We start from the raw sequence: 16,223 nt of genomic DNA on the forward strand, positions 1-16,223 counted from the left end.
CTGGGCTTTCTTCCGTCTTAAAGTTGGGCACGTGCAAGCTTTGTAGGCGCGCCGACTGCAGCCTAACAGAAGGAAAGAGGGAAGGGAGGAACCAACACTTACTGAACACCTCGCTCTTCTATCCTTGTGCTGGGCACTTACCTTATTTCCTCCAGTTCTTAGCACAGCCCTAGGAGAGATACTGTTTCCTCTATTTTACAAATGAGGACAGAGAGATTAAATACATCAGTCCAGGATTGCAGGACTAGTAGATGGGATTAGGATACAGCTTTTTTTTTTTTTTCCATGCTCAGTGAGGATCCGGGAAGACAGTGAGGCCCAGTGCTTAAGAGTATGTTCTAAAGAACCATCCACCTGGGTTCAAGTCCTGGCACCATCAAGTACTACCTGTGTGCCTTCCGACACATTCTTTAACCTCTTCCTGCCGCATCTCTGAAATGGGGATAAAGAGGATTGCATGAGGAAATCTATAAAGCAAGTACACTAGTACTTGGAATATAGTTAACACTCAAAAACTGGTAGGAGTGGGTGGGGTACTGTGTTTTGTTTTTATTTATTTAAAAAATTTTTTATTATTTTTTTTAGTTCCTGGATTTCTGCCTTAGTCTATTCAGACTCCTCTAACAGAAAACCATAGACTGGGTGGCTTAAAAACAACAGAAATTTATTTCTTACACTTTTGGAGGCTGGGAAGTTCAAGATTGAGGCACTGGCAGATTCCATGTTTGGTGTGGACTTCTGGTTCACAGACAGCTGTTTTCTCACTGTGTCTTCACATGGTAGAAGGGGTGAGGGAGCTCTTTGGGGGGGGGGTCTCTTTTATTAGGGCACTAATTCCATTCATGAGGGCTCCACTCTCATGACCTAATCACCTCCCAAAGTCCTCACCTCCTAATACCATCACATTGACGCTTAGGATTTCAACATGTGAAATTTAAGGGGACACAAATCAGTCTATAGCAATATCTCTTTAAAAATAAGTTTGAAACAGTGTCTGTCTTACATTCCTCTACCATAATTATCCCTACATTTATGACTGCATACTCTATCACCTCTTACTGATAAGTATTATTGGTAATACTCTCTATAGAAAGAATAGAAAGATAATTCAGTCTTTTATGGCTGGTCAAAAAAAAATTTTGTTTTTTGGTTTCTTTTTTGCCTAGACACTTTTTTAATATGGACGTTATTTTTTAGAGCAGTTTTAGATTCACGGCATGCTTGAAAGGAGATTTCTATATATTCCTATATTCTCTCTACCCCCACCTATGCGTAGCCTCCCCCATTAACAACACCCTCTAGAGTGATACATTTGTTATAATTGATGAATTTGCATTGACACATCATAATCACCCCAATTCTCTTGACAGTATCTTTCACAGAGCAGAAAATTTTAATTTTAATGAAGTCCAGTTTATCAATTCATTCCTGGATCATGCCTTTGGTGTGGTATCTAAAAAGTTATCACCAAACCTGAGGTCATTTCTGCTGTGTTTTCTCCTATGTTATCTTCTAGGAGTTTTATAGTTTTTCCTTTTGCATTTAGATCTGTGGTTCCTTTTGAGTTAACATTTATGAAGGGTGTAATGTATGTGTTTAGATTCTTTTTTTTTTTTGACATGTGATGTCCAGTTGTTCCAGCACCATTTGCTGAAAAGACTATCTTTGCTCCATTGTACTGCCTTTTCCTTTGTCAGAAATCAGTTGACTATATTATGTGGGTCTATTTCTGCGTTCTCTATTATGTTCCATTGATCTATTTATCTATTCTTTTACCAATACAAAATTTGTTTTTTACTAATAGAAGCTGGGAGATTTTCTTTCATCTTCACCACTTGCTATTAAATGCCACAGCTATAACTTCTTGCCCTAAGATAAAGCCTAAGAGAACTCCAGCCCTGAGATCTCGAAGGACGTCTCCTCAATAGCTGACAGCTGCTGCCTCAGCAGGTGGTCTGAATTGGTCAAGTTTTTCAGCTCCCAGTTTCCTGTCCCTGCTGGATGAATTTTCAGGGTATGAGAAGGCCATGAAGCCTGAATCATAGTGCCTCACAAAGCAACATCTCATTCAGATTCTTCTCCTTGGGGTCAATGATAGAGTTCAGATGCCTGACAAGGGCCATAAGGGGCAGGTTGTTCCTGGGGCCAGGTGCATGTGTAGTAGTACTGGCAGCCCATGGGCCACATGCTAGCCTTTCCTTGGCTGCCCCCTTCCCTGGTAAGGAGCTGGCAGGTCCAAGTGGTTATGCCTACATGGAGCCTGTGGACTATACCATATTTACCTGCTTCCAGGCTTACTTGCTTGGGCTTTTCCCTGGGCCAGTCATCTAGTGAGTGAACCACGCTTGTGTTGTGCCCTTCTTTAGGCCTCCAAGTTATCAGGGCAGCAGTTTGCATCAAGGATGGAAAGGGTAGGGAGTGGGGAGTGCTGTGGACATACCTTGGATGTGTAAGTTAAGGTGTGAGATCCCTCAATGTGTAGGAAGGAGCCAAGGGCTGGAAGAGCAAGGGTAGCAGCAATTTTCCGTACCAAGTTTGAAGAGGCCAAGAATTCTGAATTTGTACCTGGCCTTCTAGATCATTATGAAGGCATATTTGTCAGAGTTAGAGGACAGGACGTATTTTATTTAACAGTTTGATACTTGACTTTAACTTTCACATAGATAGGTGTATGGTATGAGGACGACCATTTGTATTCCTTCCCATGGCCCCACAAATTTGGAGGGTGGACCTGTTGGTGAGTGATAGACATGGGACTACAATTCAGTATTCTGGGTTCCTGTGTTAAAGTCCTTTCAACCCTTTTAATGAGCTTGGCTCGTCCTTACAAAAAACAACTGTTTCTCCTAGATTTCCTCTGGTTTTATCCTGCTGGTCAAGTGTAAAATCTGATGCTGAATCAGAGAAAGTATAGTTACCCTAAATTAAGTTAAAATATAGTTTGCTTTGGGCACCCACTCTCCCCTGACTCTTCTCTTCCCAGGCACAGTACCTTGTGCTGTGGCCCATGAGCTTACCCTCTTTCTCCCTCTTTCTGTCTGTAAAATTCATCCAAGGGATGACCCAAGCATAGGCCCAAGGTCTAGCCACAGAATTGCTATTTGTAGGGATAGAGACAGAGCTTGGACAGGCAGGCTGGGGTACTCACATGTGTTCATAGCTCATCACATTACGGAACAGATCCAGAGGTGGAAAGGGGAAGCAGACTGTGGGCTGGGGGTCCAGGGACCAGCTCTGTCATGCTACCACATTCAAGAACAGAACTCTGAGCAGAATGTGAAAATTCAGAATTTGAACTTGGTTTTCCAAACTATTATAATCCATGTAAGATGATATAAAATATTTAATTTAATAGCCTCTTACTTTGACTTAGAACTTTCAAATAGGTAGAATGTGGTACATGAGTCTTGATTTATTTTTTCACACCTGGACTTGAGACTGTTAAGAGTAGACATCTGCTTAGAAGGATTTTCTCCCTGTAGGCTATGCTTCTCTTCTTTCTGGATAAAGGCATGGTGATTTCCATCATAAAGTCTACTGTCAGAGGTGGATAGAGACTTTCAAACCTGACCACTGGCTGACCTTTACTTTCTTGCTGGTTTAAGGCAAAGGAGTCTTATATAGATTTTCACATTGGACCTCAGCTTGTATCTGACCTTCCATGTTTTCTTAGAAGAAACCTTCTGAAGTTTTCCCCTGTCCTGGGTGTGTTGAGAATTAACAGAGGATAAAGTCCTCTGTACTCCACCCTCTCTTTTTTCCACTCCAACTTCAAAAACACATGCACAGAGCCACACAAGATTCCTGTAAAAACTGGGACTTCTGTTCTCATCACGGAGGTTTTCTGGAGCTTCCTTCCTCCTCTTACTGCTCTAGGGCGTTTTCCACTCAAAACCATTGACTTAAAAGAAAAAAAAAAAACAAAAAAAAAAAACCCTTGATAAAAAAGAAAAGGGAAGGGTTCTTGTCAGAACATGGGAAACAAAATTCTGAATATAGCTCATATTCTCCTACAGACATGATGCAAGTGTTATTAAGTTGAGGAACTGTTGACACCGATGACATGATTGCTGATCCTTTGCTCTTTTTCTCATTCTTTCCCATCAGTATTTCCTGAAATCTGAGTTCTGGGCAGTGACCCTTGAATGCAACCTTGTAAACGATCACCCACAATGCTTACAAGAAAATCTTAGAGCTATGGCCCCCTTTAAACTTATATTTAAATATATTTGTAAATATAAATTTAAATATACTAAATAAGTATATATTTAAATATATTAATAAATATAAATATAAAAATATATTAAAATTATATTTTTATAGAGATATATACCAACTGGGGGCTTATTTACTATAAATACCTCTTTAAATTTTCCTGGTATGGGGCTTCCCTGGTGGCACAGTGGTTAAGAATCTGCCTGCCAATGCAGGGGATATGGGTTCGAGCCCTGGTCTGGAAAGATCCCACATGCCATGGAGCAACTAAGCCCATGCGCCACAACTACTGAGCCTGCGCTCTAGAGCCCTTGAGCCACAACTACTGAGCCCACGTGCCACAACTACTGAAGCCCGCATGCCTAGAGCCTGTGCTCTGCAACAAGAGAAGTCACCGCAATGAGAAGCCCGCTCACCATAGCAAAGAGTAGCCCCCACTTGCCGCAGTTAGAGAAAGCCCACACACAGCCAAAAATAATAAATAAATAAATAAATAAAATAAATTAAAAAAAAAATTTCCTGGTATGGTGAAGGGGATTTAAGGAGATAGAGATGGGATAAATGCAATCAGGAGAAAAATAAAAATTTAGGAACTGACCAGATGATGCTGATAAAATTGGACACAATTCAATAGGTTTTAGGAGGCCAAAGACATTAAGATAATTCATTGGTCCATTCATTTATTCAACTAATATTGCTATTTTCTTCTTTCTACTCTAACAAAAAGGATTAAAACAGCTAAATTGTATTTATTGTGACTGGCAAGGACTGTGTACACTATTCTGGAAAATATAAGATTGTGACACAGCTGTTCAGAAGTTCAAAGCTGTTAGGGAAGGAAAACGTGTATCTGAGAAAGTGAAAACAATATAAGACTTTATCAGAGATACTGGCCCTGAGTTTTATCTCATTTCCCCATTCCATATGTTATGTTATGACCAGAGTTAGCTTTCTAAAATGAAAATCTCATCGCATAAATCTGCCTAAAACCGTTTGTGGGTTCTCGTTATTTATCGGAGAAAGTTGAAGTGCCTTAGCATTGTGTACAAAGTGTCCATGACCTTGTTCATGGCTACCTTTCTGGACTCATCTCCAGTCACTGCCTCTCCTCCCTGTGTGTAGAATGGGAGCTTCCAGAGAGCCATGACTATATCTTACTCATCTTTGACCTCCCAGTGTCATAGTGGAGGCTTCAGGAGCACTTTATTTTTAATTAATAGAGCCTTTTCCATCCGTGAATCTTTTCTCTAAACTACTTTGTGGTGGAATTTAACACATACAGAAAACCTCATAAAACAAATGAACACAAGTGTAATTACCACCTCATTCAAAAACTAGAACATTGCTGGCTCACCAGAAGTCCTCTTCATGCCCTTTCCTAATCACATCCCCTTTTCTCTCCCCAAAGATAACCACTCACCCCACCTATTCACCTGTTCTCAGCTCAAGCCCACAATCCCCACACCCCACCTCACTTCTGGGATATTCCCCTGAGCTCATACAGACCTCTGATAACTTCCTTTGTCTCTGATCTTTAAAGCACCTATTTTCTTTAGCATTCATTTGGCACCTAGTTACCTATAGCATCTCTTTATAAAGTTACATTTATGGTATTCTTCTTGTATTGTTTATATTATTTTGCCTTCACTGTAGGTATCTTTATCTGTTCAAATACTTTTTGATGTCTATATTCTATATTGCTATTGTCTATGTTTTATGTTTATAGTTAAATATTCATGAAGTATCTATAATGAGATCTTATTGACAGACATATCAAAGCATGTAAGAGACAGATTTACTCAACCCAATAAAGAGAAAGAGCCAAGTATAGTCTACACAAAGACACAGAGAGAGAGAAAGAGAGAGCAAGATATTGTTCTGATGTAGTACACATAACTATTCAAGAGTTTCACACATTGAAAATCATAATTTCTCTCTCCCCTGTTGTTCATTTCCTCAAACCAGAGCAAGTGTTAGGAAATCCAGATATGCTTCTGATATAATCTTCACACAGATTAAGGTTTTGAGTAAAGAAGACATTTAGGATCAAGCAGTACCTGTCCTCTTTAGCATTTTACTTGAGAGGAAACATCGCCAGAACATGGGCCACACTATTGGTTGAACTCCTGACATGGATATTCCAGGAAGGATTCCCCATTGTCAGGGAAACTGGAAGAGATGACACTGAAAATCCTTTCCTACCTTATGATGGCATGGATGAATGAAAGCCATTGCCAATCTAAATATAATTATTAAGTCTGTAGTTTTACTTAGAAATTAAGTTCGTGCTGAAAGCGCAGGTCTAAGACATGGGATTGTGATTCAAATAGCTCCCAGATTCCACCCAGTAAATATGGTTAACATTTTTAGTCAACCTATATCCATCATTTCAACTCTTGGATGGAATGATAAATGTTAAACATGTGAACGTGAATTATCTTTCCTTGCTTTTCACATACTATCAATGACCCCTTCCCATGTCACCTATACTTTTCTTGCAGAATTTTCTCATTCTTTGAGATTCAAATAAAACATATCGTCCCATATGAAATCTACCTTGATCTCTCATGAAAGTTAGGGCTTTGTCTATTCTGCTTAACAACACTTTTTTTCCTTAAAATACTCAACACATTGTATTTCAGTGTATTTATCTGCCCCACAGAATTATAAGCTCCTCAACTTTAAGGGCTGGGTTTTATTTAGTACTGGACCTGTGGTAGGTGCTCAATAATTTAAGTGAACAAAAAGTACAAAGTAGTAAAATTTGAGACACAGAATCAAAAGTAATAAACACCCAGTGCCAGAGTTAATATCTTCTGTTTTCCAGTTACTAGATTAGGTACTGAGACAAGGCAAATAAAACACAGAACAGGCATCCACAATCTCACAGTCCAGTAGGGAAAGAAGAGAAGTAAGTGAACACATGAAATATTGTTGGAGGGAGGAAGATGGAGGTGGGTGGGGTGCTGTGGGAGCCCAGAGAACTGGTGTTTGACTCAGGAGGGGGAGTAGGAGACAGATGTGCAAGCTGATTTATTAAGGACAGGCAGTCAGTCATATGGAGAAGGGGAAGAGGTAGGGGGCATTCAAGGCAGGGGAACTTGAAGCATTGGAGTCCTCTGTGACCTTACATGGAGATGCCTAGCAGTGAGAACAAGCACAGAAAGTTGCTTCTGTCAGGTTGACCGTAGCCCTAGCACTTCTATGGGGTGTACCAGAGAGGAAAAGAGAAAGGAAAGGAGAGCATACTTCTGTCTGACTGGGAAAAAGTAAAAAGATGCAATTGGATCACATGTGAACTTGTACTATACTTGGACGTACAAAGAAAATTAGCTTCTTTATTTTCTAATACATGGCTGATCTTCTTTACAATCTCCTCACATCCCCTTGCGAGGGGAAGGCAGAGACTTTCAACTTCCTATTTCTTGCATCACAGGCTATACTAGTTTGAACAGTGTATTTTCTTTTTTAAAAAAATTTATTTATTTATTTATTTATGGCTGTGTTGGGTCTTCGTTTCTGTGCGAGGGCTTTCTCCAGTTGTGGCAAGCGGGGGCCACTCTTCATCGCGGTGCGTGGGCCTCTCACTATCGCGGCCTCTCTTGTTGCGGAGCACAGGCTCCAGACGCGCAGGCTCAGCAATTGTGGCTCACGGGCCCAGTTGCTCCGCGGCATGTGGGATCCTCCCAGACCAGGGCTCGAACCCATGTCCCCTGCATTGGCAGGCAGACTCTCAACCACTGCGCCACCAGGGAAGCCCTGAACAGTGTATTTTCAATGACTCAGTCTCTTTTGGATAAATGCTTTTCAGATTTCCTCTCCCCATCTCTACTCCTGCCTCCATCCCTTGCTTTTTTCCCAAGGGCAACCTCATGGCAACACAGAAGACAAATGATTGGAATGCATGTAGCATTTTCTAGAATCTTATTGGTCTCTTCTGGGCCCTGCCATGAGGCAGCCACTCAGCCTTTCAGGTACAGCTGGTTTTATTTGACCTTTTGGAGGATATGCAAGCATCTGTGACTAGAACTCACAGTCTAAGGCATTTATATGGTATTTTAAATGTGGCAACCACTTCATTCAGACCCTGGGTCTTCGCCAGTATGCTGCTCCAACCAGCACCTCAACATCTGGTGACATGTTTGAGTACCATGTACATGCCTTGGGAAAGAAGGAGAGATACTTTAAGACAAACTTTCTGGGCACTCTCCTTCAGGATCTTCAGGCATGTGCATCTGGATCTTTCCACTGGGTCCCTTTCCTTGGGGTTCATCCTGAGTGGGGGAAATGAAGAAATGAAAGACCTCTCCATAGCACTTAGTCAACTCTCTTTTCTTTCCCATAATCCACCAGGATAGAAGGGGCAATTGATCTACTTCTCCTTCCTGGCATAGACTTCTCTTATAAAATATTCTCCTGTTTCCTTCTTAATAGAAGAGAAGTATTTCCATATTGTGGGAGAAACTATAATTTGAAAAGAAACTCTAAACTCTGAGTTGGCCAGGTCTGGCTCTTGATGGAGTACAAGTGGACATTGGTTTAACACCCACACATATTATTCTGATTACACAGGCACAGCCAGGATAAAAAAGTAACACTTAAAGAAGTGTTGTGGAATGGCAGAGCAAGATGGTGAAACTCTTTTCTCACAAAAACAGAAAATGCAAGCAAAACAACTAAAATCATTTCACGACTTTAGAAATTAACCAAAACCACGGAACAAATTGAAAATTGTCTATGCAAGAGAAACTAAACTTCTGTAAGGTAGCAGTATCTATGGCATTTTAACATGGGCTTTTCCCATCCCCCTTTCCTCTCCAGCCAGGTAGTGGGGTAGTCATGACAAGCCAGCAGTCTTGCTGCCAATGGAGAGGGATGACCACTTCTGGAACTTGATTAAAATACCCATCTATATAGTACCATTGATATTTTGTCTGTATTTGCAGCTACCTGGAAAATTTTCATTCCCAGGGTGTTGGGGCTATTTGTTTTGACTCAGAGCTAGCTCAACAACAACTAAAAGCTCTATCCCCAGGATGTTACCTGAAATAATAGTAATCTGCTGGCAACATCATAGCTGTTGGTCCAAGGCTGTGATTTCAGTTGAGGCAAAAAAGAGTATGACCAAAAAATTTAAAGGAAGTCCTGGAGCTAGGTAACTAGAACTAAGGAACTTCAGAAAGCCCTGACATATTTCTGAGGATCTAGAAGGCAGTGTGTGTGTGCAGGACTTGACCTGGGAAAGGAGAAGGCTTCAGCCATTCCAGTCCACATTTGGCTGACATTGACATTGCACAAGCAGGAAGTGAAAGCTAAGACTGCTTCATAAATTGCCTGAAATTTGAAAACATGCCTTCACACACATCCCTTTGGCAAAGGGTGAAAGACATGTAGACAAAGCATTTAAGGAAATCTTCCAATAGATCAATCATTGGCTGGCCACAAGTAATACTGACTCAAGGATGACCCCTAGGAACTCAGATTAAAAATAAAGACAAGAACTTTAAAAAAAAGCCTAAGAGAGAACTCATTGGCCACATATTTCAGAATACCAACAACAATAAGAAACTTTGGAGAGGAGGGTGATCTGATACCATAGTTGTTATATTATTCAATATACTATCTAAAGTATCCAGTTTCAAAAGAATTATGAGACATGCAAAGGAAAATAAAAATATGACACATACATGGAAAAAAACAAAGGGAGCCAAAGAAAATGTCCCTGAGGGGGAACTGATGGTGAACTTAGTAGCCAAAGAATTTAAACCAACTATTATAAATATGTTAAAATAACAAAAGAATTAAAGGGAAGCATGACAATGATATGTTACCAATTAGACAATATAAATAAAAAGAAAAATAATTTTTAAAAAACTCATTAGACCTTCTGGAGTTGAGAAGTACAATCACAAAAATAAGAAAAGTTTAATAGAGGTGTTAAAAGCAAATTTGAGCTTGCAGAAGAAAGAATGTCAACTTGAAGATAGGTGAATTGAAATTATCCAGTCCTAGGAAAAGAAAAAAAAAAGAATGAAGAAAAATGAACAGCACCTCAGAGACCTGTGAATACAATCAAGCATGTGAACATACACAAAAATGAATGTCTCAGGAGGAGAGAAGACATAAAGGGGCAGAAAGAATATTTGAAGAAATAATGGCCCCAAACTTCCAAAACTTGATGAAAAGCATTATTCTACACAGCCTAGAAGCTCAGTGAACTGTAAGATAAACTCTAAATGATCTACACAAAGACTCATCATAATGAAACTTTAGAAAGCCAAAGACAAGAAGACAATATTGAAAGCAGCAAGAGAGGTGACTCATCACATACGAGGGATCCTCATTAGAAACCATGGAGGTCAGAAGATGAGATGAGATGACATATTCAAAATACTGAAAGAAATGGACTGTCAACCAAGAATTCTACATCCAGCAAAACTATCCAAAAATGAAGGAGAAATTAAGATATTCCCAGGTAAACAAACTCTGAGACAGTTTGTCACTAGCAGAGTTATTTAATAAGAAATACTAAAGGAAGCCCTTCAGGCTGAAATAAAAGGACACTAGATGGTGACTCAAACCCATACAAAGAAATAAAGAGCACTGGAAAAGGTAAATACATAGCTAAATATAAAAGACAATATAAACGTATTTTTGTTTCTAACTGTTTTATTCTTTTATATGAGTTAAAGGCAACTACAGGGACTTCCCTGGTGGTGCAGTGGTTAAGAATCTGCCTGCCAATGCAGGGGGCACAGGTTTGAGCCATGGTCTGGGAAGATCCCACATGCCACAGAGCAACTAAGCCTGTGTGCCACCACTACTGAGCCTGAGCTCTAGAGCCTGTGAGCCACAACTACTGAGCCTGTGTGCCGCAACTGCTGAAGCCCGTGCACCTAGAGCACGTGCTCCGCAACAAGAGAAGCCACTGCAATGAGAAGCCTGCTCACCGCAAAGATGAGTAGCCCCCACTCGCCACAACTAGAGAAAGCCCACATGCAGCAACGAAGACCCGTTGCAGGCAAAAATAAATAAATAAAATAAATTTAAAAGACCAGGAATAAATTTAACAAAGGAAGTACAAGACTTGTACACAGAACACTACAAAACACTGTCAAAAAAACGATTTAAGTAAATGGAAGGACATCCTATGTTCATGCATTGGCAGAGTTAATAGTGTTATAATGGCAGTACTCTGTATTGATCCACAGATTCATTACAATCCCTGTAAAAATTCCAGATTCCCCTTCGCAGAAATTGGCAAGCTGATACTAACATTTTATGGAAATAAAAGGGATATATTGCCAAAAGAACCTTGGAAGAAAAGGAAAAAATTGGAAAACTCATACTTCCCTATTTCACAACTTACTACAAAGTTACAGTAATCAAGATAGTGTAGTACTGGAATAAGAATAGAAATATAGGTCAATAGAATATAAGTGAGAGTCCAGATATTAACTCTTATATTTATGGTCAGTTGATTTTTAATAAGGGTGCCAAAATAATTCAATGGGAAAATATAATCTTTTCAATAAATGGTACTGGGACATCTGAGTATTCACATGGAAAAGTATTAAGTTTGACCCCTACCTCACATTGTATACAAAAATGAACTCAGAATGGATCATAGACTTAAATATGAGCTGAAACTATAAAGCTTACAGAAGAAAACTTAGTAGTAATTCTGTGACCTTGGGTTAGACAACAATTTCTTAGATATGACACCAAAAGTACAAGTGACAAAAGAACAAAGAGGATAAATGGGATTTCATTAGAATTAAAACATTTACTTCAAAGGACACTATCAAGAGAATGAAGACAACCCACAGACTGAAAGAAAATATTTGTAAATTATATCTCTGCTAAAGGATTTGTAACCAGAATATATTTTTAATGAACCTTACAACTCAATAATAAAAAGACAAGCCAATTAAAAAAGAGCACAGAATTTGGATAGACATTTCTTCAATAAAACTATACTAATAGCCAACAAGAATATGAAAAGATGCTTGACATTATTAGTCATTAGGTAAATGTCAATCAAAGCTGTAATCACTTCACACCCACTAGGATGGTGAAATAAAAAAGAAAAACAAACAATAACAAGTATTAACAAGGATATGGAGAAATTAGAACCCTCATATATTGCTTACAGGAATGTGAAATGTTGCACCCACTTTGGAAAACAGTTTGGTAGTTCCTCACATTATTAATCAGAGTTACAATACAAGCCAGCTATTTTATTCTTAGGTATATACCCAAGAGAAATGAAGACATATGTCCTCACACAAATGCATTTGTGAATGCTCATAATAGCCAAAAAGTGGAAACAACTCAAATGTTCATCAACTGATGAATGGATAAACAAAGGTGGTATATCCATACAGTGTAATATATTCAGCCAGAAAAAGAAATGAAGTATTGATACATGTTATAAAGTAGATGAACCTTGAATAAGCACTAAGTGAAAGAGGTAATCACAAAAGACCAGATATTGTATGATACCATTTATGTGATGTCAACCTATAAAAAACAAGAATCCAGTTCAAGAGGTTAAAGTGTTGATTTGGGATCAAAGAACTGCAGTTTGGGGTACACAGATTTAGGTAGAAATCCAAATAATATCCTGATTACAGGAGAGGGGCTCAGGGTTTTTAAGGGGAAAAGAGAGGAAGATAAATTGTTTTTAAAAAGGGTTAATTGGTGCAAGATGAGGTAATTGATCAAGTGAAGTCTTCATTGGTAAAAGATGAGGTAAAGCTAGATTTGTACTTTATTAATTGGTCAGGTGAAGTGGGCATGAGGTAAAAGTTCTCTTTTATCAGTCCTTTCAAGGATATTCTTGTTCTTGCTGATTTCTTGGCACATTGGTGGTTTGGCCTAGTTCAGAGTTTCAGAAAATAGGATGTACAAGGCAGGTGTTCTGGAGTGGCTACTCTGGTGTGGTAAGATGAAAATGTTGTAAAACGAGATTTTGGAGGTGGTTGCAAAATTCTGTGACTATAATAAAAACCGCAGCACTGCATACTTTAAATGAGTGAATTTTATGGTGTGTGACTTATATATCAATAAAGTTATTTTTTTAAAAAAGAGAGAGATGGGGTGCCACAAAAAATGTGACAGGTTTTTGGGGGGGAGGCATGAAATCTCAAGCTCATCATCTCAGAGAGCATGGCTCTGTTAACCAGGTGTTTCGGGAAAGTCACTAATAGACTAGGTGAGTTCCCTTGCTGATATCTATTTAGAAGCCTAGATTTATCCAGATTTTTATATTTCCAAGCACTAATTTTAAACTTAAACTAAATCTTATGGCCTACAGGTGACATTTCATATGTCAAAGTACTTTTACACTTGTCATTTTATTTGGCCAGAAAGACAAATATTATTAATGGTTAAGAAATTTTTAGTTTCTTCTCCATAAAAATATTTTATAAGAATTATAACAAAGAGGCACAAATAATTGATTTAGAAGGCCTTTCAATAGTATTTTTCTAAATGTGTGCAGTGGAACACCAGTTTTGCTAAGTGTTTTGGGGAAAAAAAGAGATCAACAGCCAAAAATGTTTGGGCATCTATGTACAACATTCTTTTCTTGGAAATTGAATGGGCATGAGGCAATTAAAGGCTCTGAAAAGTTATTCACACTCACTCAACAAATATTCATTCAATGCCTCCTAAGTGTCAGGCACTGTTCTAGGCACTGGGGACACAACAGAGAACAAAGACACAATTCTTCATCTGATGGGGTTTGCATTTTAATGTTGTACAGAAAAAAATCGATTTTAATTTAGTATTTTTAATTAAGTATTTCTCAACTCATTTGATCACAGAATAATTTTTTCAAGAAATATCCATTAACATTCTGTGGAATACATTTTGTTAAATAGAGGTCTACATTTATATATACCAACCTTCTAATAGAAATGCTATAAGACAGTCAAGGGGGAAAAGCAGCATATGCAAACATCCTGAATTGTACACAAACTGTGGTTTTAGTCCTTGGTGTTATCAAAAGGTAATGGGAATTAAACCTTTATCCTTAAGGAGTATGACAGGATGGCCTGATTAAAAGTGAGGATGGGAAAGAAAACAAAAGAGATGAGCAATTAAAATATTTGTAAACATATTTTAGGTGACCCAGTTTCCAGATCTTTTCAATTATGAACAAGTTGAGAAAACCAAATGGAATTAATTAGGGTACTATAGAGGAGGAGGGACATGTGTATGAAATTAAGATATCATCTGAGAAATCTGAGTGTAAGGAATTGCAAATTTCCTCTTTTAACTACTCGGAAATTATAAAGGAATTACAAATCCCCTCTTAAGAAATGTATTCAAGTGACAGTAAACTACTAGAAATTCAAGTACAACAGTAAGTTCAACTGGATAAAACTAAGGCTAGAGCAAATTTTGGAGACAAAAAAATTGTCCTCAAAGGCAATATTAAAAGTCATAACTTTACTACTAATTCCTATTAAAAAATCTTCTTTACACTTACATTCTTTTCTCTAATAAAGTTCAGTTTCACATAAGTGGAATCAAACAATAAGTGTGTAGCCTTTTGTGTCTTTATTTCAATTAGCATAATATTTTCAAGGTTCATCCATATTTTAGCACATATTGGAATTTCATCCCTTTTTAAGGCTGAATAATATTCCATTGTGTGTATATACCTATCCATGCATCTGCTGATGGACATTTGAGTTGTTTCCATTTTCTGGCCATTGTGAGTAATGCTGCCATGAAAATTGGTGTACATGTATCTGTTTGAATACCTGCTTTCAATTCTTTGGGGTAATATCTAGAAGTAGAATTGTTGGATAATCTGGTAATTCTATGGTTAACTTTTTGAGGAACTGCCAAACTGTTTTCCACAGCAGCTGCACCATTTTACATTCTCAAGGCACAAGGGTTCCAACTCCTCCACATCCTTGCTGTATGATCAGGCCATCCAAGATGGCTATTCTCTTGCTCTCTGTACATCCCCTGCTCAACCAGTGCCTACCTCATTTACATGCTACTCACCTGACTAACCTTCCTACATACTTGCCCCAGACCCCAGCTAATGATTGGTTTAACTTTAGCTACCAGGATAGCTTATCAAAGAGGTTGTGAGGGGCATGCCCCTCTGCTGGTTTCCCTGGTAACCAATGAACCAATCTGATGTCAATTCACCCTATAACCGGTAACCTCCCCCTGCCCCTGAGAGCAAAGACTGCTGCCATGTCCTGTCCCTGCCACCTGCCACACACAGTGGGGTGTTGCTCCAGGACCTTGCTTCAGACATGTAAGCTCTATCTATCCATTAAACCATTAATGTCTCTGTTGCTAACTCTGAGCTCTTTCTTCGGTCACAAGGATGGGCAAGTACAGGGCTTGTAGGGCTGTGGGATGCATCCAAACACTTGCCAATACTTTTTATTCTCCTCCCCCTTTGTTGGATAATAGGTATCCTAATGGGTGTGTAGTGGTACCTCACTGTTTTGATTTACATTTCCCTAATGGCTAGTGATGTTGAATGTCTTTTCATGTGCTTATTGGCCATTTGTATATCCTCTTTGGAGAAATGTCCATTTAAGTCCTTTGCCCATTTTTGGATTAGGTTGTTTATTTTTTGCTGTTAGACCATAGGAATTCTTTATATATTCTGAATATTGATCCTTTATCAGATATATACTCTGCAAATATTTTCTCCTATGCCATGGGTTACCTTTTCACTTTGTTGACAGCATCCTTTGAAACAGAACAGTTTATAATTTTGATGAAGACCAGTTTATCTTTTTTTTTCTTGTCTGGGCTTTTGGTGTCATATCCAAGAAATCCTTGCTAAATTCAGTGTCAAGAAGATTTTCCCCTATGTTTTTTTTAAGCGTTTTATTTCTTATGTTTAGGTGTTTGATTCATTTGAGTTAATTTTTGTACATGTTATAAGGTAAGAATCCAACTTCCTTGTTTTGTGTGTGGATATCTAACTTTCCTAGCACCATTCATTGAAAATGCTGTCCTTT

At 38.6% G+C, this 16,223-nt stretch overlaps 1 protein-coding gene across 1 annotated transcript in view; it reads left to right on the plus strand.

The window, feature by feature from the left end:
* TNFSF4 (TNF superfamily member 4) overlaps window positions 1-15,946 on the plus strand; it is a 223,977-nt gene extending 208,031 nt beyond the window's left edge. Inside the window, exon 4 of the mRNA XM_082439479.1 lies at window positions 586-15,946. The gene's annotated coding sequence lies outside the window, so the exon portion shown is untranslated. The remainder of the gene's footprint in view (window positions 1-585) is intronic.
* The last annotated feature ends 277 nt before the right edge of the window (window positions 15,947-16,223 follow it).

Source organism: Balaenoptera physalus (genome assembly GCF_965194825.1).
Source record: "Balaenoptera physalus genome assembly, chromosome: 1".
NCBI classification, from domain to species: domain Eukaryota; kingdom Metazoa; phylum Chordata; class Mammalia; order Artiodactyla; family Balaenopteridae; genus Balaenoptera; species Balaenoptera physalus.